This window comes from Anas platyrhynchos, chromosome W (assembly GCF_047663525.1).
Source record: "Anas platyrhynchos isolate ZD024472 breed Pekin duck chromosome W, IASCAAS_PekinDuck_T2T, whole genome shotgun sequence".
Classification (NCBI taxonomy): domain Eukaryota; kingdom Metazoa; phylum Chordata; class Aves; order Anseriformes; family Anatidae; genus Anas; species Anas platyrhynchos.
In genome coordinates this window covers 4,395,442-4,419,841 of record NC_092620.1, presented here as the reverse complement: position 1 = coordinate 4,419,841, position 24,400 = coordinate 4,395,442, and the positions used below count along the sequence as shown (strand labels likewise).

The 24,400-nt window shown below is 45.6% G+C and overlaps 1 long non-coding RNA gene across 2 annotated transcripts; it reads right to left on the bottom strand.

The window, feature by feature from the left end:
* Window positions 1–3,514: 3,514 nt before the first annotated feature.
* On the bottom strand, window positions 3,515–18,428 carry LOC119714291 (uncharacterized). Of its 2 annotated transcripts, none has more exons than XR_011805619.1 (3): window positions 18,308–18,428; window positions 12,103–13,807; window positions 3,515–5,340 (listed from the first exon to the last, which is right to left on the bottom strand). It is a non-coding gene; the product is annotated as an uncharacterized lncRNA (long non-coding RNA). The 2 variants fall into 2 exon arrangements; XR_011805618.1 differs by lacking the exon at window positions 18,308–18,428 and adding an exon at window positions 14,184–14,283.
* Window positions 18,429–24,400: the final 5,972 nt, after the last annotated feature.

Genomic DNA, 24,400 nt, shown 5'->3' with positions numbered 1-24,400 from the left:
CGCAGTTGGGTGAGATCACTAGACATAAATGGGCATTGCTCGCACCGGATTGCAATGATAATGTTGAATTGCTGGGTGTTGCAGCTAGGGTGGCATTGGCAATTTTCGTGCCAGGAGTGCCATCTGCGGCCGCACTTAACAACTTAGAAAAATTGGTATGCTGGACTGAGAAGCAAGCCCATGCCACAACATAAATACTTGAGGAGATGTTACCAGATCAAAAGTCTGCAACATGCACTCTTACAGGATCAAGCTGCTATTGACTTCTTGCTTTTGGCTCAAGGGCATGGGTGTGAGGACTTTGAGGGAATGTGCTGTTTGAACCTTTCTGATCATAATGAGTCAATTCACAAATCCATTACTTTCCTGAAAGAGCACATGAGAAAGATTCAATATGATATCAATCCTTTCAATCAATGGCTCACTGATTTGTTTGAAACGATGCCTAGATGGTTACTGGGATTAATCAAAGAGGGATTAAGGATTCTGTTTGTTGTGGTGTTAATCATCATTGCGTGTTGTATTGTAATAAATGTGGTTAAAACGTTACTTGCAAAGCTGTTACATTGGGCTTGGTTTGCTCAAAAAGAAAAAGGGGGATTTGTTGAGGGATTTTTGAAACAGCAAAGATCCCATGACTTGCTGCAGCTGAGCAAACCAAGCTACCAGGACGACTATGAGAAGCTCCCATGACAGTGTTCCCACATCGCCCAATTGAGGAATTTAGAGAAATATTGTTGCCAGCAGCTGGCTTCAAGGACGGCATCTAAGTGACTGCTAATCACAAGGGGGTTGTTTTCTGGCAGGTGGGGTTGTTTTCTTGCAGTTGTTTGTCTGAGTGCTTTTGACCAATAATCTTGTGTGAGACACTATCCACTCCTGTTAAGTTCACTATAAAAGGCTATTCGGGTAATAAAATGGAGCATGATCTGACCATACTGGTGTCTGTCGTGTTTGCGGCTCTTCTTCCTGCCACAATCAGATATCTTGGGTCTACTACTTTTGCTCCTTTACAGTCATCACTGAACTTTGGGAGACATTCTGAAAACATTCTGTGGACAGAGAATCGTTATGAAGTAAATCGCAGAAGACACAGCTCCTCAGATGGGCTTGATTCTAACGTTGGACAACATTATGGAGGTATAATTTAGCTTTCATGGAAAGTTTTTACATCACTGATGTGTAGCACTGGCTTGAAAAAAAAAAAAAAAAGATGATAATAGTTGTCCTATGCTAAATGTTGTGTTCTGTAGTAACATTAGAGGTGTTGAAAAGATGGATCATCTGGGAGAAAATGTGATGTGATAAGTAAGGGTTAGTCAGAGTAATGAGATTCCAGGTGTATTTCTATCTTGACTCATTCTTATTCTTAATTTTCTAGCTAATGACATATAAATGAGTAGCCAGGCAAAGGGGTTGAGTAGTCTTAATGTTGGACTACACTCCTCTTTCTCTAGAACTGTTTTATGAGATTCTTCCCTATTGCTTATATGCTATCACATCCCAGCGTATGGGGCTGCTTGCTTGACTCCTCTAACAATTTTGTAAAAGTAAAATGTTCTTCCAAAACTTATTGTTATTACATTTCTTTAAAACTTAAAAATCTAAGGGCATTTTGGAAGAAAAGAGAAGAATGGTTGGCGTTCACAAGGCAGAAATGGTACAGAAAATATAAACTATCGTGGGGGATACCATGGCGGAGGTTCCCGTGCTCATACCAGCACTTCCCACTGTGGAAAAATCCAAGGACTGCATGAAAACAATGTACCTGATAATGACACTGGGAAAAAGGAAGACAAGGAAGTACCTAAACAGGTTGAGGCTAAGGATTTTGTAAGTTAATTGTAATAAATGAGATTCTATTGTTTCTGCAAGTTCTATTTTGTCCATTACAAGTTACTTCATGAGATTTCACCAGTTACAGGTTATCATGTAAGGGATCACCCTTAAGGGGGTGTTAGTCATTTGTCCACTAACTTGTTTCTCTTTTCATCTCCATTTTTATCATTGTATGTTTATTATTGTCACTTGAATGTTTAAGTGAAACTACAGTTGGGTTCTAAGTTGATTTTTTTATAGCATTTTGCCACAGTAAACTGTGTCACGTGTAATTGTGTAGAATTTAATACATACCTTACTGGAAAGTTGAAGTACTAACAAAGTACTTGAGGTTTCATGTTTCAACCTACAATTTTAGGATATAAGACCTCAACCCCAACCCCCAACTCTACCCTCTAAACCTATATCCAACCCCCAACCCTACCCTCTAAATCTATATCCAAACCCCAACCGCCAACCCCCAACCCTAACCCCCAAACCTAAAGTCTAAAGCCATCCCCTACCCAACGCCAACCACCAACAGCCAAACCTAAACCCCAACCCTAACGTCTAAACCAAACCCTTACAAAACGCCAACCCCCAACCGCCAAACCTAACCCAGAACCCTAACGTCTAAAGACATCCCCTACCCAAAGCCAATCCCCAACTGCCAACCCTAACCCCCAACACTAACATCTAAACCTAACCCCTAACCAAAAGACAACCCCGAACCGCCAACCCAAGAACCCTAAACGCCACCCCCAAAAATCTAAAGCTATCCCCTAACCCAACGCCAACACCCAACTCGATATCCAACCCCCAATCCCCAAACCGATATCCAACTGCCAACTCCAACCCCCAACCCTAACCTCTAAACCTATATCCAACCCTGAACCCCAAACCCCAACCCCAACCTCTAAACCTATATCCAACCCCCAACACCAACCCTAACCTCTAAACATATATCCAACCCCAAACCCCAACACTAACCTCTAAACCTATATAAAACCCACAACCCTAACCTCTAAACCTATATCCAACCCCCAACTCCAACCGCCAACCCCAACCTCTAAATCTATATCCAATCCGCAATTCGAACCCCAACCCCAACCTCTAAACCTATATCCAACACCCTTCCCTAACCTCTAAACCTATATCCAACCCAAAATCCCAACTCCCAACCCTATATCCAAACCCCAACCCCAACACAAATCCCCACCCCCAAACTCTAAAACAATCCCCTAACCAAATGTCAACCCCAACCCCCAACACTATATCCAACACCCAAACCCAACCCAAACCAGATATCCAACCCCCAACCCGATATCCAACCCCCAACCTGATACCCAACCCTAACCCGATAAACAACTACCAGCCTTATATTCATCCCCCAACCCCAACCCTATAACCAACTCCGAACCCAATAACCAACTCCCAACCCCACCTCCCAACCCTATATCCATCCCGCAACCCCCAAAACCCAACCCCCAACCCTATAACCAACCCCCAAACCTAACACCCAGCCATATATCCAAGCCCCAACCCCAACACCCAAGCCTATATCCAACCCCGAACCCTAACCCCAACCCTACCCTCTAAACCTATATCCAACCCCCAACCTTAACCTCTAAACCTATATTCAACCCACAACCCTTATCTGTAAACCTACATCCAACCCCCAACCCCAACCCTAACCTCTAAACCCATATCCAACCACTAACCCCAACCCCCAAACCCAAACTCTAAACATAATTTCAACCCCCAACCCCAACACTAACATCTAAACCTATTTCCAACACCAACCCCTAACCCTAACCTCCAAAACTATATCCAACCCAAAACCCCAACCCTAAACCCTAACCTCTAAACATATATCCAACCCACAACTCCAACCCCCAACCCCAACGTCTAAACCTAAATCCAGCCCCAAAACCCTACCACGAACCCCAACCTCTAAACCTATATCCAACCCCCAACCCAAAACCCCAACCTCTAAACCTATATCCAACCCACAACCCCAACCTCTAAGCCTATATCCAATCTTCGACACCAACCCCCAACACTAACCTCTAAACCTATATCCAACCCCCAACACCAACCCTAAATCCAACCCTCAACCCTAACCCCCAACCCTTTATCCAACACTCAACCCGAACCCCCAACCCTATATCCAACACCCAACCCTAACATCTAAAACTATATTCAATCCCCAACCCTAAACTTTTAACATAAATCCAACCCCCAACCCTAAACCCATACCCTAACCTATAAACACACTGCATCTGTGGTTCAAGAATTAAATTGCCAGTGCAGGGCCCAGAGGCAGACAGGACTGTTCTTTATTGACACTAATTGTTAACACATTCCTCACAATCCCTTATCTTCTTTTTAATATCAACAATTCGTGTCTCTTCTATTGTTAATAACTGGATTTAATCAGTCCGTTCTTGGAGGGTCCAATTCTTAAGCATCATAATTGACATATCCCCTTCCTTTTATAATGAAGTTATTACAAATGTACTATTTATCACCCGGTGTATTAATAATGTAAGGCAAGGTATCATACAAGGTATAAACAATAACATCATTACACCACATAACAATAAAAATAACATTCTTTTAACCCATGGTCCACCAGGCAGCCATGAAAATAAATCCCATTCCATATCCTTCCAGGTTTTTGCTGGGACGTGGGCCAATTTTCTAATTTCCTTTACAAGTTCATTTACAGCTTTTCTTTCTGTTGTGGTTTAACCCAGCGGGCAGCTAAACAACACACAGCCACTCGCTCACCTCCCCCCCTCCTTTTCTGGGATGGGAGAGAGAAATGGGAAAGTGAAGCCTGTGAGTTGAGATAAAAACAAGAAAATAATAACAGTAATAATAATAACAATAATGATGATAATAGTACTACTAGTAATAATGTGTACGAAACAAGTGATGCACAATGCAATTGCTCACCACCTGCTGTCCGATGCCCAGCCTAACCCCGAGCAGTCCGGCCCTCCTCCCAGCCTGCCTGCTGGCAGGACAGTGAGAAGCTGAAACATCCTTGGCTTGGTGTAAGCACTGCTCTGCAACAATTAAAACATCAGCATTTATTAGCATTCTTCTCATCCTAAACCAGAACATAACATTCTATCAGCTACTAGGAAGAAACACTCTCATCATCAATCTTTAAACGGCAATTATTAAAGCTAAATTTTCCACAGACTTCTTCTTCTTGTGCTAGTAAATAATCCAAAGCTAGGCGATTTTGATACAAAGCAGTTCTCATCTTGGTATTTTGCTTTGCAATTAATCCAAGTGCATCTCCGGCTTTATTTATAACTATTTCTATTACAGCTAATAACCTAATTATTCTATTAAGTATATATACTGGGTTCCTATAGCCCCAGGATCTGTCTTCTGTGCACGTAGCTGGATCATAATAGGCAAACGCCTTCAATCAAGGGGTTGGGCCTGCTTTCAGGGTCGATTCAGGCTTGTGTTACTGTTTGGCCTGTCAGGGTGATCCAGCTCCTGGAAAACGAATCACAATTTTATATAGGTATATATAAAGTATATCCCAAGTATAGCCATGGCTGTTTCTGTTGAACCTTCTCTGGGGCTATCTTCAACCCTTTTGCTTCCAAAGTATCCCAAATAAACTTTAAATCTGAATCCTGGAAGCATTCTGGCCTACCAAACCGAATGTTATCCATATAATGGTAAATAATTACGTCACACCACGCTGTCTGAATTGGTTGTAATGCCCAGGCCACATATAATTGACATAATATAGGGGAATTCCTCATCTCCTGTAGAAGAACTAGCCATTCATAGTGCTTTGCTGGGGCCTGTTTGTTAATGAAGGGTACCATAAAAACAAATCTCTGACAGTCCTGTGCTACCACATCTGGTTGCCTGGACTGATCGATAAATTTATCATATGGTTCCCCAGGGGCCTGTTCTACAGATGTGAATGGAGGTGCTTTCTTTTCCCCTGGGAGACTAAGAAGAGCCCTCAGTGCGAGCTGTGCAGCTGTTTGGTGAATAATCGCAGGGAACTGCAACTGAATCTGGGTATTGAGATAAGGACTCGTTCCCTTTAACATCTCTGCAGTAATCCCATACAGAGGGCCCCCCGTTTGACGCAGTTGACCCGCTTCCCCCTGTGGTAACTGCAACCGTTCCCTTTCAAACAATAACAATGGGGAAGGAGTTAACAATAAGCCCGCCAAGTTTCGACAGTCAAGTGGACACATTGGTTTTGCCCGAAAAATCCATTGAATTATCTGTTGAGCTGCCTGGGATTGTAATCCATAGTCCAAAACCATTTTTTGAGCTTGTTGTAGAAGCTTGCAGCCATGTGGCTGCCACGACCCGGTGCCTTGCACAGGGTTGATAATAATAGGGCAGGCCAAGGACGTAGCATGCCTATGCCCCTCTATGAAAGCATCACATATGACGTTGGAGCACCTGTCCCTCCTTGGAGAGATGGAACCTGCTGTAACAGCCAATGTTGACATGGCCAGGGGTGGCCCAGTAGTCTGGAGGGTGCCCTCAAGCATGCTCATTATTTCTCCTGAGGAAGTAGAATCCAGGTGGTGGGAACGGAACCTGGCACTCAGATCATCAGAGGAGCCGGCTCCATCCAAAGACACTTGTTGCAAGGTGCTCACAGTGCAGTGGTTTCCCTCTAGTGAAGACCGGAAAGTCAAAGCCTCAAGGATTTTTTGTGGGCTTAGCTGGAGGGTCCGGAGACACAGGATCAGAGCACCCTAACCTGTGTTCAGAGCTTATGGTTGAAAATATGCCTTTCTCTGCAGAGAGATTCCAGCTTGATGGGTCAGACATGAGCTTCAGTGTGTTCTGAGAAAGCAGTGATTTGTCCTCTCTAGCCTCAGTGAAGGTGTCATTGGCAAGGACGATGCTTATAGAATCATAGAATCATAGAATCATAGAATATCCTGAGTTGGAAGGGACCCTTAAGGATCATCAAGTCCAACTCTTGACACCGCACAGGTCTACCCAAGTTCAGACCATGTGACTAAGTGCACAGTCCAATCTCTTCTTAAATTCAGTCAGGCTCGGTGCAGTGACCACTTCCCTGGGGAGCCTGTTCCAGTGTGCAACCACTCTCTCTGTGAAGAACCCCTTCCTGATATCCAGCCTAAACTTCCCCTGCCTCAGCTTAACTCCATTCCCGCGGGTCCTGTCACTGGTGTTAATGGAGAAAAGGTCTCCTGCCTCTCGACACCCCCTTACGAGGAAGTTGTAGACTGCGATGAGGTCTCCCCTCAGCCTCCTCTTCTCCAGGCTGAACAGGCCCAGTGCCCTCAGCCGTTCCTCGTACGTCTTCCCCTCCAGGCCTTTCACCATCTTCGTAGCCCTCCTCTGGACACTCTCCAACAGTTTCATGTCCTTTTTATACTGTGGTGCCCAGAACTGCACACAGTACTCGAGGTGAGGCCGCACCAGCGCAGAGTAGAGCGGGACAATCACCTCCCTCGACCTACTAGCGATGCCGTGCTTGATGCACCCCAGGACACGGTTGGCCCTCCTGGCTGCCAGGGCACACTGCCGGCTCATATTCAACTTGCTGTCTACCACGACCCCCAGATCCCTCTCTTCTAGGCTGCTCTCCAGCGTCTCATCGCCCAGTCTGTACGTGCAGCCAGGGTTTCCCCGTCCCAGGTGTAGGACCCGGCACTTGCTCTTATTGAACTTCATGCGGTTGGCGATCGCCCAGCTCTCCAACCTATCCAGATCCCTCTGCAAGGCCTTTCCACCCTCATTCGAGTCCACAACTCCTCCAAGTTTGGTGTCATCAGCAAACTTGCTCAAAATGCCTTCTATTCCTACATCCAGATCGTTTATAAAAATATTGAAAAGTACCGGCCCTAAAATGGAGCCTTGAGGGACCCCACTGGTGACCGCCCGCCAGCCTGACGCAGCCCCATTCACCATAACCCTTTGGGCCCTGCCCGTTAGCCAATTGCTCACCCATCGTATGATGTTTTTATTTAGCTGTATGCTGGACATTTTGTCCAGTAGGATCCTATGGGAAACCGTGTCAAAAGCCTTGCTGAAGTCCAAAAAAATCACATCAGCTGGTTTCCCTTGGTCTACCATACGGGTGATCTTATCATAAAAGGAAATCAGGTTAGTTAGGCAGGACCTACCCTTCACAAACCCATGCTGGCTGGGACCAATGACTGCTTTGTCCCCCAGGTGCGCCTCAATACGTTCGAGAACCATCTTTTCCATGATTTTACCAGGCACTGATGTGAGACTGACAGGCCTGTAATTGCTAGGGTCTTCTTTCTGACCCTTCTTGAAAATCGGCACAACATTTGCCAGCTTCCAGTCTACCGGGACCTCTCCAGACTCCCAGGATCCTTGAAAAATAATTGAGAGAGGTTCCGCGATGACGTCCGCCAGCTCCTTCAGCACCCGGGGATGAATCCCATCCGGACCCATGGACTTGTAGGGATCCAGGTGGAGTAGCAGATCCCGCACACGTTCAGGGTCAGTTGGGAGTTTGTCATCCCCACCGTCCCGGTCCTCCAGCTCGGGGCACTCTGGGTCCCGAAGCCCATCATCGGCATTGAAGACAGAGGCAAAGAAGGCGTTAAGCGTCTCTGCTTTGCCTATGTCATCGTCTGTGAGAAGACCTTCCCTGTCAAGGAGCGGCCCTATATATTCTTTAGTTCTCCTTTTTCCATTCACATATCTAAAAAAACCCTTTTTATTTTCTCTCACAGACACAGCCAGCTTCAACTCTAGGTGTGCTTTAGCCACACGAATTTTCTTCCTACAGACACGAGCAGCATCCCTGTATTCTTTCCATGTCACCCGGCCCTCCTTCCAGTAGCGAAACACTCTCTGTTTCCGCCTAATCTCCGTAAGAATGTTCCTGTTCAGCCACGCCGGCCTCCTGCCGCGCCTGCCTGACTTGCGGTATTTAGGAATTGCCTGTTCTTGTGCTTCTAGGAGGCATCGCTTAAAGAGTGACCAGCACTGGTGGACATCAAGGCCTTCAAGAGCAGCTTCCCAGGGGACCTTGCTGACTAGTTCCCCGAGCAGCCTGAAGTCCGCCTTCCCCATATCTAGGGATGAGGTCTTGGTGGCACTTTTCCTTCTGTCACCGTAAATTTTGAACTCAACCACTTCATGGTCGCTATGACCGAGGCGGCCACCAATCACCACATCTCCCACCAGACCCTCTCTGTTTTCTAGCAACAGGTCTAGGAGGGCACCTTTCCTAGTTGGCTCCGTCAGCACCTGCACCAAGAAGTTATCATCTAGGTGCTTCATGAACCTCCTGGACTTGCTCGTGTCAGCCGTGTGGCACTCCCAGTTAACGTCTGGCAAGTTGAAGTCCCCCATAAGGACAAGGGGAGTTAATCTCGAGGCCTCTCTTAGTTCTGTAAAGAATAAGTTATCGGCGCTATCGTCCTGGCCAGGCGGTCTGTAATAGACTCCCACAACGACATCCCCTTTATTCGTTCGTCCCTTGATCCTTACCCAGAGGCTCTCAACTTTGCCATCGCCGACCTGAAGTTCCACACAGTCCAGCCCCTGCTTCACATACATCGCCACCCCACCACCTCGCCTACCCTGCCTGTCCCTCCTGAAGAGCCTGTAACCGTCTATCGCAACACCCCAGTCACAGGACTCATCCCACCAGGTTTCGCTTATGCCGATGATGTCGTAGTTGCGGGACTGGGCCAGGACTTCTAGCTCATCCATTTTATTCCTCATACTGCGTGCGTTCGTGTAGAAGCATTTCAGGTGCGTCTCCTTACACTCAGCACCTTGTGGATCGAACCGAAGGACCTCACTGGCACACAGCCCCTCTGATTCTAGCGTACCATCCCTTAGGTCTTCACCGGCGTGCCTGGTTTTAGCCCCTTCCCCCTTCGACTCTAGTTTAAAGCCCTATCTATCAGCCCTGCCAACTCCTGACCCAAGATCCTTACCCCTCTCCGAGAGAGGCCCATCCCATCCGGTGCCATCAGGCCCGGTGTAGCATAGACCTTCCCGTGATCAAAGAACCCAAAGTTGTGCCGGTCACACCAGTCACGAAGCCACGAGTTTATGCGAACAGCGCACCTTTCAGCTTCCATCCCCCCTATCGGAAGGACAGAGGCAAACACAACCTGCGCGCCTGAACCTCTAAGTTGTCGCCCCAAATCCCTAAAGTCTCTTTTGATCGCCTTCGGACTTCTCTTTGCTACTTCATCGCTACCAGCCTGAAAGACCAATAGCGGGTAGTAGTCAGTGGGCCGTACCAGGCGCTTGACCTTCTTGGCAATGTCCCTGACCCTGGCCCCAGGGAGGCAGCAGACCTCCCTACGGGTAGGGTCAGGCCGACAAATAGGGCCCTCTGTTCCCCTAAGGACAGAGTCACCCACAACAATCACCCTTCTTTCGTTCTTGGCGGAGGCAGTCCTGATGCGTGGAGTTGACCTCCTCACCTTAGGAATCCTCCTGGGAACACTTTCTACCTCTTCCTCAGTTGCTGTCGATCTCTCATTCTCCAGGGCCTCAAACCTGTTTTGTAAGGGCACCTGGGAAGGTGGGGTCGGAAGAGGAGGGCATCACCTGCGATGTCGAGCAGATGCTTGTTGTAGAGAAGACACATTTGGTAGTTCTTGTTTGACATAGCTGACTGAAACCAGGTGCAAGAAGCATAGATTTCTGGTCTATCTTCTCAGGTAAAGAAGCCCGTGGCGCTCTGGACTTCAGAGAATTACAGCTCCTGTTATATATGGAGTGGTAATTCGTGTCGAGAAAATGGTTGATATTAATAAAGAAGGGGGAGATTTGGGAATGTGGCCATGGGGGTTGGAAAGCCCCATGTTTGAGATAACATTAGACTCTTAAAGATGAGGCCATCAGGAATATAAAAGAGTTTAGAGGGAACAAAGAAGGGTGATTCAGAAGACTCCATGCAGTCTCCAGTTTCCTGTTCTCCAGCTGGTCTCTTGTTCTCCAGCCTTTAAGGCATGGATGTTTCTGGGTGTTTGCTGTTGTTGTTACATTCAAAGTTGTTTGACCAATGAAAAGTTGTTTTGAAAAGAACTGCTGTGGAGAGAAGGGTATAAGAGGGGAGCCTGCCCTCAAGATAAAAACAAAAAAAAAGGCAACATGATGAAGTTACATCAATAAAGAAGCAGGAAAAAGAAGTGAAGAGGAACAGGCTGGGAGAATGGAAACCAGGACGGGAACAGGCACTTCGATTGCCTCATGAAGATAGGTTCGGCCAAACTCAGTAAACTGCTCAGAGAAGCTCGTACAGAAAGTCACTGGAAATAGGCGCACTGGAGCTGGAGAGAAGCTCAAGCTGAGAGAAGTGGACCTGTGCACACAACTGCCTCTCGCTGGTAAGCAGTTGCGCATTATGGGGAATCATACGTCCTTAGGAACAAAGACTGTCCTGGTAACCTTACAGCTCATTCTCCTTATTAACAATTGGACAGTTTATGAGCCTGAAATATGGGACCAAACTGAGGTCAAGGTGTGGGACTCTGCAACTGAAAACGACAAGGTTGAAGTGGGATTGCTCGGCACCTGGCGAGCAATCTCTGAGGCCTTAAAGAGCCATGTGGAGCCACAGTCACAAATATGTGGCTTGCCAGATAGTGAGGGAGCTGCGGGCTCCTTTACTGATCCGACTGATACACCATGGGCCCCTTTGCTGCTACAGCCATCGAAGGCCTTTGCTGTTACGCCCCCTGCTGACCTGGACGTGCCTTTTGACCCAGGCCTATTGGCCTTGAGAAGGAGATGGATATGCTTTTCTTCGATCCGGGAAGAACGGGATACATAAGGCCTGAAGACCGAGTTGCTTGACAACTTAAAGCGAGACATATTGTTCAAAAGGAATGGAAAATGGAGACTTGTTTGTAATCAAGAAAAGGAATGGGAAATGGAGACTGGTAAGTCATGGAACTTAAAGGATTGTTACCTTTTCTGATTTTACATAGGTTTAGGTGTACTCGAATTTAGTAACTTAAAGAATTGTTTGTTACCTTTCCTGATTGTATGTATGTATAGGCATACTCGAGTTTAATATGTAAAAGCGATGTTCTATATATTTAGAATGTTTGATGTTCGTGTGTGCATGTTGGTGGAGCATAGACTCCCCGCACACCCAGCGCTGTTTACTTGCCTTTTATACCTTTTATGCCTTTTATACCTTTTATAAGTATAAATATTACTAAATTAAGATTGAGTTGAGACTTCATTTATAACAGCTCCAAAGAGATTTAAAGGGAGAAATGTTGGTCATACCTTGCAGTGTATCCTGAAGGGCTTCAATTTGCTCCATCAGCCTCTGATTACAGTTTTTCAGGTGGTAGTTTTCTAGCTCAAGCTCTCTCAGCTTAAATGTTACCCACTCTTTGATCTTGGCAGCTTTCTCTTGAACAATTTTGAGTTCCTCAATCCTCAGCTGTTTCTGTTTCGCTAGCTGAGTCTCCAGTCTGTTAATCAGGTCTTGTTTTCTTTGCATGTACCCATCAGCTCCTGAAGGTCGATTTTTGCAAGCTGCTGCTGCACCTCTCATTGGCGAAGCATCCCGAGTGGATTTATTGCTGCCTGGCAGCGGCACAGATCCTGGCAGCACAGCTTTATCAAGATTTTCTGGCACGGGGGATGGGGAGGGCAGCCCCCACTCCCCATCAGCACTCTGCTCCGATAGTCCCTCGGTTATTTCTGCCGCTGATTGATTTATTGGAGAAGTCATACCCCGAACTGGGGTGGGTGCAGGAACCGACGATAAAAATTGTGTCAGTTGCATTCCTGAGGTCTCAGGTTTCGTACTTGGCGGTCTGTCAGTCCCAGACGGTACTGAGAAAGCTTGCGCTGCCACCATAGCCAGCAGCCGTTCGGTTTTCATACCGCACAGCGCATTAAGCACTGCACGCCAGGTCATACATAGATCTTTATCGAACTTTCTGCTTGTGATGGTTGTATCCCTTAAATGATCTCCTACGAGCCGTCACTCATCTGGGCCCAATTAGAGGGATTTCTTTTAGAAAACCCTCCTTCTGGGCCCAATGTACCAAGGATTTGATCTTTTTTACATTGCAAGATACGCCTCTCTTAGAGAGAAAGCTAGAGAGAAGCTGCACAGCCGCTTCCTCCTCCATGGTTACATCAGACAGGCTGCAGGGTCATGATCTCCACCCCTCTACTATATGCCAACTCGCCACACAGTGGCGGTCGTCTGCTGTAATTCACTGACACCTCTGGTCTCCCATAGCGACTCGATCCCGGATGTCCCGCGTCTCACCGCGATATCTCCCGGCGTCTCAGTGCGAGTTCTCCCCGCGTCTCACCACTATTTCTCCCCGCATCTCACTGTGATTTCTCTCCGCGTCTCACTGCGATTTCTCTCCACGTCTCACCACGATTGTCTGTGTCCGGATCGGTGCTTGGAGTTTCTCAGTGTCTCTCGGGTGTTTCGGCTTCTGTCAGGTCTCTCCATGTCTCTCAGGGCTGTCCGTGTCTCTGAAGCGTCTCTCAGGGCTCTCAGTGTCTCTCAGGTCTCTCAGTGTCTCTCAGCTTCTCTCAGCGTCTGTCAGGTCTCTTAGCGTCTTTCAGTGTCTGCGGGTCTCAGCCTGTTCGGACGCTATTTGTTGCAGGAAGAACGGCCAAAAACACGACAGACACCAGTATGGTCAGATCATGCTCCATTTTATTACCCGAATAGCCTGACTTTTATAGTGAACTTAACAGGAACGGATAGTGTCTCACACAAGATTATTGGTCAAAAGCACTCAGACAAACAACTGCAAGAAAACAACCCCACCTGCCAGAAAACAACCCCCCTTGTGATTAGCAGTCACTTAGATGCCGTCCTTGAAGCCAGCTGCTGGCAACAATATTTCTCTAAATTCCTCAATTGGGCGATGTGGGAACACTGTCATGGGAGCTTCTCATAGTCGTCCTGGTAGCTTGGTTTGCTCAGCTGCAGCAAGCCATGGGATCTTTGCTGTTTCAAAAATCACAAACACAAGTAGTTATGAAATCCAAATAAAACAGTCAAAAGTACAGATTCACAAATATACTTCCAATTATCAACTCATTAGTAGGGATTATAGAAATTTTAAAGTAAATCTTTAATATACCAGTAGGAAATACTGCATAAGTTAAAACCTTATGCTGAGAATACCACTCAAATCAAAATACATCCTCACTAGAACTCATACCTAAAGGGATTAAATCAAAAAATATCACCTCTTACAGAAGCTGTCTTCCCTATTATGTCTATCTGCCTTTACTATTTTAACACTATAGGATTTCTTTCGCTACTACACCTTAAAAATTCAAGAATAACTTTTCTTTCTGCAAAAGTAATGCTGTCTTACTGTTCTATGTGCCACACATCTCCCAATAACAGCAAAAAGTTTCCCCTTCCCTCCAGCACCAGACTTAATGTTCACTGAGCTCACTGTATTGCGCATGTGCAAGAAATCAAACATTCCCTAGTGCCATACTATCTGGGCATTTTTGCTTTTGTAGCTATGTGAAAAATGTACTACGTGAGCAAAATAAGTTTAGGAGTTCTTGGGAGTATTAGGTTCACTACACAAAAGTATTGATTTTGCTGCCTGAAGCTTATTCCTGAGAAAAACCCTCCCCCTCCCACTCCTCTGTCTACCCCCTAAAAGACAGCAGTAATGGCTTATTCACATAATATTTGTAAACACATAACAAATCATGATCCATAATATACCAGTTGCTATTCTGACACATTCTGAGTTGAGACAGAAAAGGCAAAACACTATTCTGATAGCAGCAAGACTTGGATAAAATAATATATATATAAATAAAAAATAAAAAACATTTGCATTCTGCCTTAATCTAGACCTCAATAATGAACTGCTATCCCCAAAGAATTCTTAGAAAACTTTTGTAAGTTCTGGCTGCCCTTCTGTTGCAATTTAAACCAGCCATTCGCTTACATGCCCCACGGGCTCACAGTGGGATTGATTTTAGGCTCCCTCCATCATAATGGTCATTCTGGACAGTAGAGATGGTATGTAGTGTTGGATTGTTGCATGCTAAAGCCAATTCTGGTAACATCACCACTGCACTTCTCTGGTTCCATTAAGATTCATTCTTCATTAATCTGGGCTACTTCCTGTAATACCACTGTATTGTGGTTTAACCTGGCAGGCAGCTAAGCACTAAGCTCTACATCTAAATGTCTTTTAAAGCCCTCCAGGGATGGTGACTCAACCCCTTCCCTGGGCAGCCCATTCCAGTGCCTAATAACCCTTTCAGTAAAGAAGTTTCTCCTAACATCCAAACTAAACCTCCCTTGGTGCAACTTTAGCCCATTTCCCCTTGTCCTATCACCAGGCACGTGGGAGAACAGACCAATCCCCACCTCTCTACAGCCTCCTTTGAGGTACCTATAGAAAGCAATAAAATCACCCCTGAGCCTCCCCTTCTCCAAGCTAAACAACCCCAGTTCCCTCAGCCACTCCTCGTAAGACTTGTTCTCCAGACCCCTAACCAGCTTCGTCGCCCTTCTCTGGACTCGCTCGAGCACCTCGATGTCCTTCCTGTAGTGAGGGGCCCAAAACTGAACACAGTACTCGAGGTGCGGCCTCACCAGAGCCAAATACAGGGGGACAATCACTTCCCTAGCCCTGCTGGCCACACCGTTTCTGATACAAGCCAGGATGCTGTTTGGCCTTCTTGGCCACCTGAGCATACTGCTGGCTCATATTCAGCCGACTATCAACCAATACTCCCAGGTCCTTCTCTGCCAGGCAGCTTTCAAACCACTCAGCTCCCAGGCTGTAGCGCTTCTTGGGGTTCTGGTGCCCCAAGTGGCACAACAGGACCCAGCACTTGGCCTTGTTGAACTTCAGTTTTCTCTTCCTTTCCTGTCCTATTAAACTGTATCTCAACCCATGAGCTTTTACTTTTTCTTCCTGATTGTCTCCCCCATCCCACTGGGGGGGAAACAGCTGTGTGTGGTACTTCACTGCCTGCTGGGTTAAACCACAACATAGGTCCAGACCTGAACTAAAGCTGCTCAGCAGTGGCTACCCAGTTTTATATCACCTCCCTATCACTTATTTATCAAAAGCTTCACCTTAAAAGGAAACCAGGAGCAATAGGTGAATTGAATTTTAATCTAGATGTAATTCATTTCAGTCCCATTATGAGAGTTCATTCACATTCTCAGATTCCTTTTGTCAGGTTTTTCTAATACTGACCTTTACCTACATGAGGGAAAGCCTCAGCTACGCGGCACTGAGAGGGAACCAAACTCCTGAAGATACGGTTGTGTTGGGTCTGTCTGAGCTGGAGTCACCTTTTCCCTGCAGCAGCCCACACAGTGCTGTGCTCTGCACTCGTAGCTGGAACAGCACTGATATCACTCCAGTGTTGTGTCTATTGCTGCGTAGTGCTGGCACAGCATCAGGACTCCTAAGCCCCCAAGAGCCAGCAGGCTGGGGGTGGGCAAGTGATGGGGAGGGGACATTGCCGGGGCAGCTGACCTAAACCAACCAAAGGGATATTCCATAACACCTGATGTCACACTCAGCAATAAAAGGGGGGGCTCTCGTGGGGGAGGGGGCTGTTCCTCCTGAACAACCACTACGCGTTTTGAGGCCCTGCTTCCCAGGATGTGGCCGAACACCGCTCGCTGATGGGAAGTAGAGAATAATTTTTCTCTCTCTCTGTGCTTCCGTGCAGACCGATTGTTTCTTTTGTATCTGTTTTTCCTTCCCATTCCCTTTCCCTTTAATTAAACCTTTCTCATCTCAAACCTCGAGTTCTCTGTGTTGTATTTTCTCCCCCTTCCTTCTGAGGAGAGGGGGAGTGAGAGAGCGGTTGTGGTGGAGCTTGGCTGCCCACCTGAGTAAAACCACCACAACGGTTCATAAAGGGGCCTCTTCAGGGAAACGGGTCAGAGTTCAGTTTCTCCTTTTCCAATCTAGATGTTGTTGATACCACAGCTTCATCCCAGGCCCATCCTGCATGAAACATGAGATGCCTTCCCTTCTTTCTTCATCTCCAGCCCTCTTATCTGGCTCTTTTCTTCAGCTGCCTTGTTCAGATATGGGAAGCAGAAACAAACACCTATTCTAGGAAGTGTTGGGGGGGGGGGTCGGGCAGCACGCAGGGGGCCACAACATTTGAGATCTTTCTTGTGAAGGAAGGACAGAACAAGCCTTATGATGTAAATTAGGAATTACTACACATGGGTAGGACCAAAAAGACTAAGTGCTTAATATCCAAACGGGCTGTGTATCACAAAATGCTCATCGCTAAAGGAAGAGGTAACACAAGGAAATAAGCTGCAATACAGACAATGAAGCACAAGGACTATAACAGACAAAGCATACAACTACATAGCTTTTGGAAGAAATGAAAGTTTATCTAAACTCCTTCAGGTAAAGATTCATGGAAGACAGATGTTTCCAATGAAGCTTTGCACAATTCAGGAAGGAGGCAACAAAGAAACCTCACACCTCAGATATATTTGAATAGTACTTGGGCAATGCTGGAACTTGCCTTTATCATGCTGTACTGGCATTTTAAGTATGCAGGTAAGTCCCTTCCAGCAGATTCATGAAACACACAGATAAAATCGTTTTATAATTGGGACGCTATATTAAATTAAGCTCTAATTACTTTTCCTACTGAAAGTGTATTACATTAGAAAAAGCAGATCAAAGAGTTGAATATCTCAGAAATCAAGCAGATTAAAAACATACAGATCTCAGGAACAGATGAGCCTAACATTCCCGTAATAGCAATTGACAGTTGCTGATGGACTACAATAAACAAGCTAGCTAGTTCAGCATAGAAGATAAATAGAGCAGTAAAAATATTCAGTGACCTGAATAAAAGTTCATGCATGCATGTGTGTGCAGATACATAAGTAAAGCAATGGAGTCAACTAATACTGACTGCTGACTATGCACTGAACAATAGCACAAGCTCATTTCCAAAGTTTATAAAGGCTAAATATTTTCCATTGACATGAAGACAGCAAGAAACTTAAATACATTAAAGCAAGGCAATACCACTCTCATAGCTGTAGATACAGATACTGCATTTAAAAAGATTAGAACAAAGAAGGAAAGAAGGCAGGTCTACAAATAGAAAAATAAAACAGATACTAGGAGTCTGAAATATCCAGTGCTGCCTTTGCTTCTGCATTCACACAAATTAGGACATAGCTAATTCACACAAATTAGGAAAGAGCTAACAACAGCTCTGGCAGTGTGTCTGCATTCTTCTTTCCTTGAACTCAGGTGCTCAAGCAGAAACACCCTACTAGAGATATGAGCTTGAGAACCAAGGTTCAGCTATTTAAATCATGACAGCAAGACTTGATATATATCATCTGTTATCACCCTTCCCATATTTATTATGTTTTATTATTGTTTTTATTATGATTGACGTTATGACATTTAGACTTTAATATTGAAACCGCCTGACAAGAACAGCAAAAACATACCTTTGTTGATGATGGTGGAGTAGGAAAATTAAGCCAGGCTGGAGCAAAGTCATGCTGCGCCATTTAGGTCCAGTCTCTCTGAATCAATGAGACAAGGCTTCAGCACCTCATGGCAAGTCCCTGTAATTGGAAAAACAAGATGAGCATCTAAAAAGTACCCATTTCAAGAACATTATGCTTGTGGTATGATCACTACCTCCCTTCTGTTGTCTGGTATTGTTGTCTCAAACAGAAATGATTTGTAATCTAGCTAGCCTTATCTCATTACAGCATCACATTTGTCCTTTTATTACCAAAGTGTCACATTAATCAAATATTTCAAAAAGATCATAAAATTAGAACTAATATTCATTCCTTTATTTCCTCTTCCAAATTGGATGAAGCATCTTGCGTGACATCTGATCAGAAAGCTGTGGCAAAATGATCTCATTGAAACCTTTTCTGATACTGTCTGGAATGGATTATAGAAGCTATTTCACTAGCTTCTTAGAAGAAGCTGATTTCCCAAATTAGCCCCTGAAAGTTAATCTCAGAGGCCACATTAAGATTCCTCATGAGAAAACTAGATGCCAAGAACACCGTACTTTCCTCTAGATTGAATGGAAACAGAGCCTGAATATCCAGAAATACTGCCGAAATCCAGTAAAATTCACTAGTTCGAACATGGGCAAGAGAAGGTAATGACTTAAGGCAAAACCCGAGAGTACTTTTTCTACCCCTTATTCTCCCCACAGGCAGAGAAACATTTCTCAGTAAACAAGAGAATGCAAGGTAATATAAACTATTGCTTAAAGCTGAACTATAGCACTGAAAGGAAAGAAATAGATGAAACACTACCTGAATTATAAGGGTATCTGAATCATGCTCTACAGCTGGATACCACAAAATTATCAATGACTCAAAAATATTTAAGTATGATATGAACGTTATTAGAAATTCATGTAGTGAAAACGTAATTAACATCCAAGCACATGTAATAGGGAAAAGCTTTAATCTAAAACTGTTGTAATTTGATAAGTGTCCTGGTTTCAGTTAGAACAGAATTTTCTTCCTAGTAGCTGGTGGAATGCTGTGTTTTGGCTTGGGATGAGAAGAGTGCTGATAACACCCCGATGTTTTAACTGATGCAGAGCAGTGCTTATACCAAGCCAAGGACATCTCAGCCTTTTGCTCTGTCAAAAGGCTGAGTCCTTGGGGGACTCAGTGACAGGGGGATCCCAGCAGTCGACTGTATTGGAGGCTGAAGTGAGTCTGACTGGGAATGAGTGGCAAAAGCACTGTATTGTGACTGGCTCGGATGCTCCGTGTATCCTTGGCATAGACTACCTCAGGAGAGGATATTTCAAGGACCCAAAAGGGTTCCGGTGGGCTTTTGGCATACCTGCATTAGAGACAGAGGACATTAAACAATTGTCTACCTTGCCCGGTATCTCAGAGGACCCCTCTGTTGTGGGGTTGCTGAGGGTCGAAGAACAGCAAGTGCCAATCGCTACCACAACTGTGCACTGGCGGCAATATCGCACCAACCAACACTCCCTGATTCCCATCCATGGGCTAATTAGTCAACTGGAGAGCCAAGGAGTGATCAGCAAGACTCATTCCCCTTTTAATAGTCCCATATGGCCAGTGCGAAAGTCTAATGGCGAGTGGAGACTAACAGTGGACTATCGTGGCCTGAACGAAGTGACGCCACCACTGAGTGCTGCAGTGCCGGACATGCTGGAACTTCAGTACGAACTTGAATCAAAGGCAGCCAAGTGGTACGCCACAATTGATATCGCTAATGCATTTTTCTCCATCCCTCTAGCAGCAGAGTGCAGGCCACAATTTGCTTTCACTTGGAGGGGAGTCGAATATACTTGGAATCGACTGCCCCAGGGGTGGAAACACAGCCCTACCATTTGCCATGGACTGATCCAGTCTGCGCTAGAGCAGGGGGAAGCTCCTGAACACCTGCAGTACATCGATGACATTATTGTGTGGGGTGACACAGCAGAGGAAGTTTTCGAGAAAGGGAAGAAAATAATCCAAATCCTTCTGAAAGCCGGTTTTGCCATAAAACAAAATAAAGTCAAAGGACCTGCACGAGAGATCCAGTTTTTAGGAATAAAATGGCAAGATGGACGTCGTCAAATCCCAATGGATGTGATCAACAAAATAACAGCCATGTCTCCACCAACTAGCAAAAAAGAAACACAGACTTTCCTAGGTGTTGTGGGGTTTTGGAGAATGCACATTCCAAATTACAGTCTGATTGTAAACCCGCTCTACCAAGTAACCCATAAGAAGAATGAGTTTGAATGGGGACCTGAGCAACAACAAGCCTTTGAACAAATCAAGCAGAAAATAGTCCATGCAGTAGCCCTTGGGCCAGTCTGAACAGGACCAGATGTAAAGAATGTGCTCTACACCACAGCCGGGGAGAACGGCCCCACCTGGAGCCTCTGGCAGAAAGAACCTGGGGAAACTCGAGGTCGGCCCCTGGGGTTTTGGAGTCAGGGATACAGAGGATCTGAGGCCCGCTATACTCCAACTGAAAAGGAGATATTGGCAGCATATGAAGGAGTTCGATCTGCTTCGGAGGTGGTCGGTACTGAAGCGCAGCTCCTCCTAGCACCCCGATTGCCGGTACTAGGCTGGATGTTCAAAGGAAGGGTCTCCTCTACACATCATGCAACTGATGCTACATGGAGCAAGCGGGTTGCACTGATTACTCAGCGGGCTCGAATAGGAAACCCCAGTCGCCCAGGAATATTGGAAGTGATTATGGACTGGCCAGAAGGCAAATACTTTGGGATATCATCAGAGGAGGAGGTGGGTCATGCTGAAGAAGCCCCACTGTACAACCAGTTACCAGAGAATGAGAAGAAATATGCCCTGTTCACTGATGGGTCCTGTCGTATTGTGGGGAAGCATCGGAGATGGAAGGCTGCTGTATGGAGTCCTACACGATGAGTTGCAGAAGCTGCTGAAGGAGAAGGTAAATCGAGTCAGTTTGCAGAAGTGAAGGCCATTCAGCTGGCTTTAGACATTGCTGAACGAGAAAAATGGCCAGTTCTCTATCTCTACACTGATTCATGGATGGTAGCAAATGCCCTGTGGGGATGGTTACAGCAATGGAAGCAAAACAACTGGCAGCGCAGGGGCAAACCCATCTGGGCTGCTGCATTGTGGCAAGACATTGCTGCTCGGGTAGAGAATCTGGCTGTAAAGGTACGCCACGTAGATGCTCATGTGCCCAAGAATCGGGCTACTGAAGAACATCAAAACAACCAGCAGGTGGATCAGGCTGCTAAAATTGAAGTAGCTCAGGTGGACCTGGATTGGCAACATAAAGGTGAATTATTTATAGCCCGATGGGCCCATGACACCTCAGGCCATCAAGGCAGAGATGCAACATACAGATGGGCTCGTGATCGAGGGGTGGACTTGACCATGGATGCTATAGCACAGGTTATTCATGACTGTGAAACATGTGCTGCAATCAAGCAAGCCAAACGGTCAAAGCCTCTTTGGTATGGAGGACGATGGCTGAAATATAAATATGGAGAGGCCTGGCAGATTGATTACATCACTCTCCCTCAAACTCGCAATGGCAAGCGCCATGTACTTACCATGGTGAAAGCAACCACTGGATGGCTGGAAAAATATCCTGTGCCTCATGCCACCGCCCGGAACACCATCCTGGGCCTTGAAAAGCAAGTCCTATGGCGACATGGCACCCCAGAAAGAATAGAGTCAGACAATGGGACTCACTTCCGAAACAACCTTATAGACACTTGGGCCAAAGAACATGGTATTGAGTGGGTATATCACATCCCCTATCATGCACCAGCCTCTGGGAAAGTTGAACGATACAATGGACTGTTAAAGACTACCTTGAAAGCAATGGGCGCTGGGACATTCAAAAATTGGGATACACATTTGGCAAAGGCCACCTGGTTAGCCAATACTAGGAGATCTGCCAACTGAGCTGGACCTGCCCAATCCAACCTGTTACGTACTGTAGATGGGGATAAAGTTCCTGTAGTGCATGTAAGAAATATGCTGGATAAAACAGTCTGGGCTACTCCTGCCTCAGGAAAAGGCAAACCCATTCGTGGAATTGCTTTTGCTCAGGGACCTGGATACACTTGGTGGGTGATGCAAAAGAACGGAGAGGTCCGGTGTGTACCTCAAGGGGATTTAATACTGGGTGAGAATAGCCCATGAGTTGAATTGTATCATTTTAATTGTTATATAATACTGTATGTCATCACTACCATGACTACTATATACCCTAGATGAAAATGGTGACTAATTAGAATGTATAGAAAAGAGTGTAACCTGAGCATGACATAAATGGTATGGAATAAGGGGTGGATAGATGTCCTGGTTTCAGTTAGAACAGAATTTTCTTCCTAGTAGCTGGTGGAATGCTGTGTTTTGGCTTGGGATGAGAAGAGTGCTGATAACACCCCGATGTTTTAATTGTTGCAGAGCAGTGCTTATACCAAGCCAAGGACAGCTCAGCCTTTTGCTCTGTCCTGCCAACGGGCAGGCTGGGGGTGCAGTAAGAGCTGGGAGGGGACAGACCCAGGACAGGTGACCCAAAGTAGCCAAAGGGTTATTCCATACCATCTGACGTCATGCTAAACAATGTCTAAGGGTGGCTAGCCGGGGGAGGGGGCCGGACTGCTCGGGGTTAGGCTGGGCATCCGTCAGCGGGTGGTGAGCAATTGCATTGTGCATCACTTGTTTGTACATATTATTAGTATTATTAGTAGTAGTACTATTATCACCATTGTATTATTATTATTATTATTATTATTATTATTACTATTATTGTTATTGTTATTATTATTATTTTCCTGTCTTATTAAACTGCCTTTATCTCAACTCACGGGCTTCACTTTCCATTTCTCTCCCCCGTCCCAGAGAGGGAGGGGGAGGGTGAGCGAACGGCTGTGTGGTGTTTAGCTGCCGGCCGGGTTAAACCATGACAATAAGTTTTAACAAGGACTGTGGAATCTGAACTAGATATCTGCATTTTCTTGAATATATAAAAATCTTATCACCTCCCACATTCACTTGGAGGAAAAAAGAAAAAGGACTCTTGCCACCAGAACTGTCAGTTACAGATTTCACCCTCCTTCGCTCCTGAAGGATTTCAATAATGCCCTGGTTTTGGCTGGGATAGAGTTAATTTTCCTCCTAGTAGCTGGTACAGTGCTGTGTGTGGGACTTAGGAAAAAAAACAATGCAGGTGACACACTGTTTTAGCTGTTGCAGAGCAGTGCTTACACTAAATCAAGGACTTTTCAAGCTTCTCATGCTGTCCTGCCAGGAAGGAGGCTAAGGGTACACAAGAATCTGGGAGGGGACAGAACCAGGACAGCTGACCCAAAAGGATAGTCCATACCATAGGATGTCACACAGAACAATAAAAATTGGGGGGACTGTTGCTGGGGGGCTGCCTGGGCAATTGCATTGTGCATCACTTGGTTCATTCCTCCCTTTTTATTATTAAGCTATCCTTATCAACTCATGAGTTCTAGAACTTTTCAATTTTCTCCCCCGTCCCACTTGGGGGTGGGGGCAAGTATTTAACTGTCTGACAGGTTAAATCGCAACCATTAAATAAGCAGGCAAACTGGCAATATATTGCAGTAGCTTCTAACCAGGAAGTGTAAGACCATTATAGGGTGAGCATAGTGCAGAACCTAGCAAGCATCTGTTAGCAGAACTCATATCTCCACACAACACTTTAAAAATAAATTACAGTGCAGACACATAATAGACTTATCACAGAGTATCCTGGGATTTTACAGAGTAAGTGACATTTATAGAATCATAGAATATCCTGAGTTGGAAGGAACCCATAAGGATTATCGAGTCCAACTCCTGGCACCACACAGGTCTACCCAAAAGTTTAGACCATGTGACTAAGTGCACAGTCCAAATGCTTCTTAAACTCCAAAAGGCTTGTTGCAGTGACTGCTTTCCTGGGGAGCCTGTTCCAGTGTGCAAACACCCTCTCAATGAAGAACCTCTTCCTTATGATCTACTCTGACTTGCTCCATGTATTAGAAAATAATATAATGTTTAGAATTG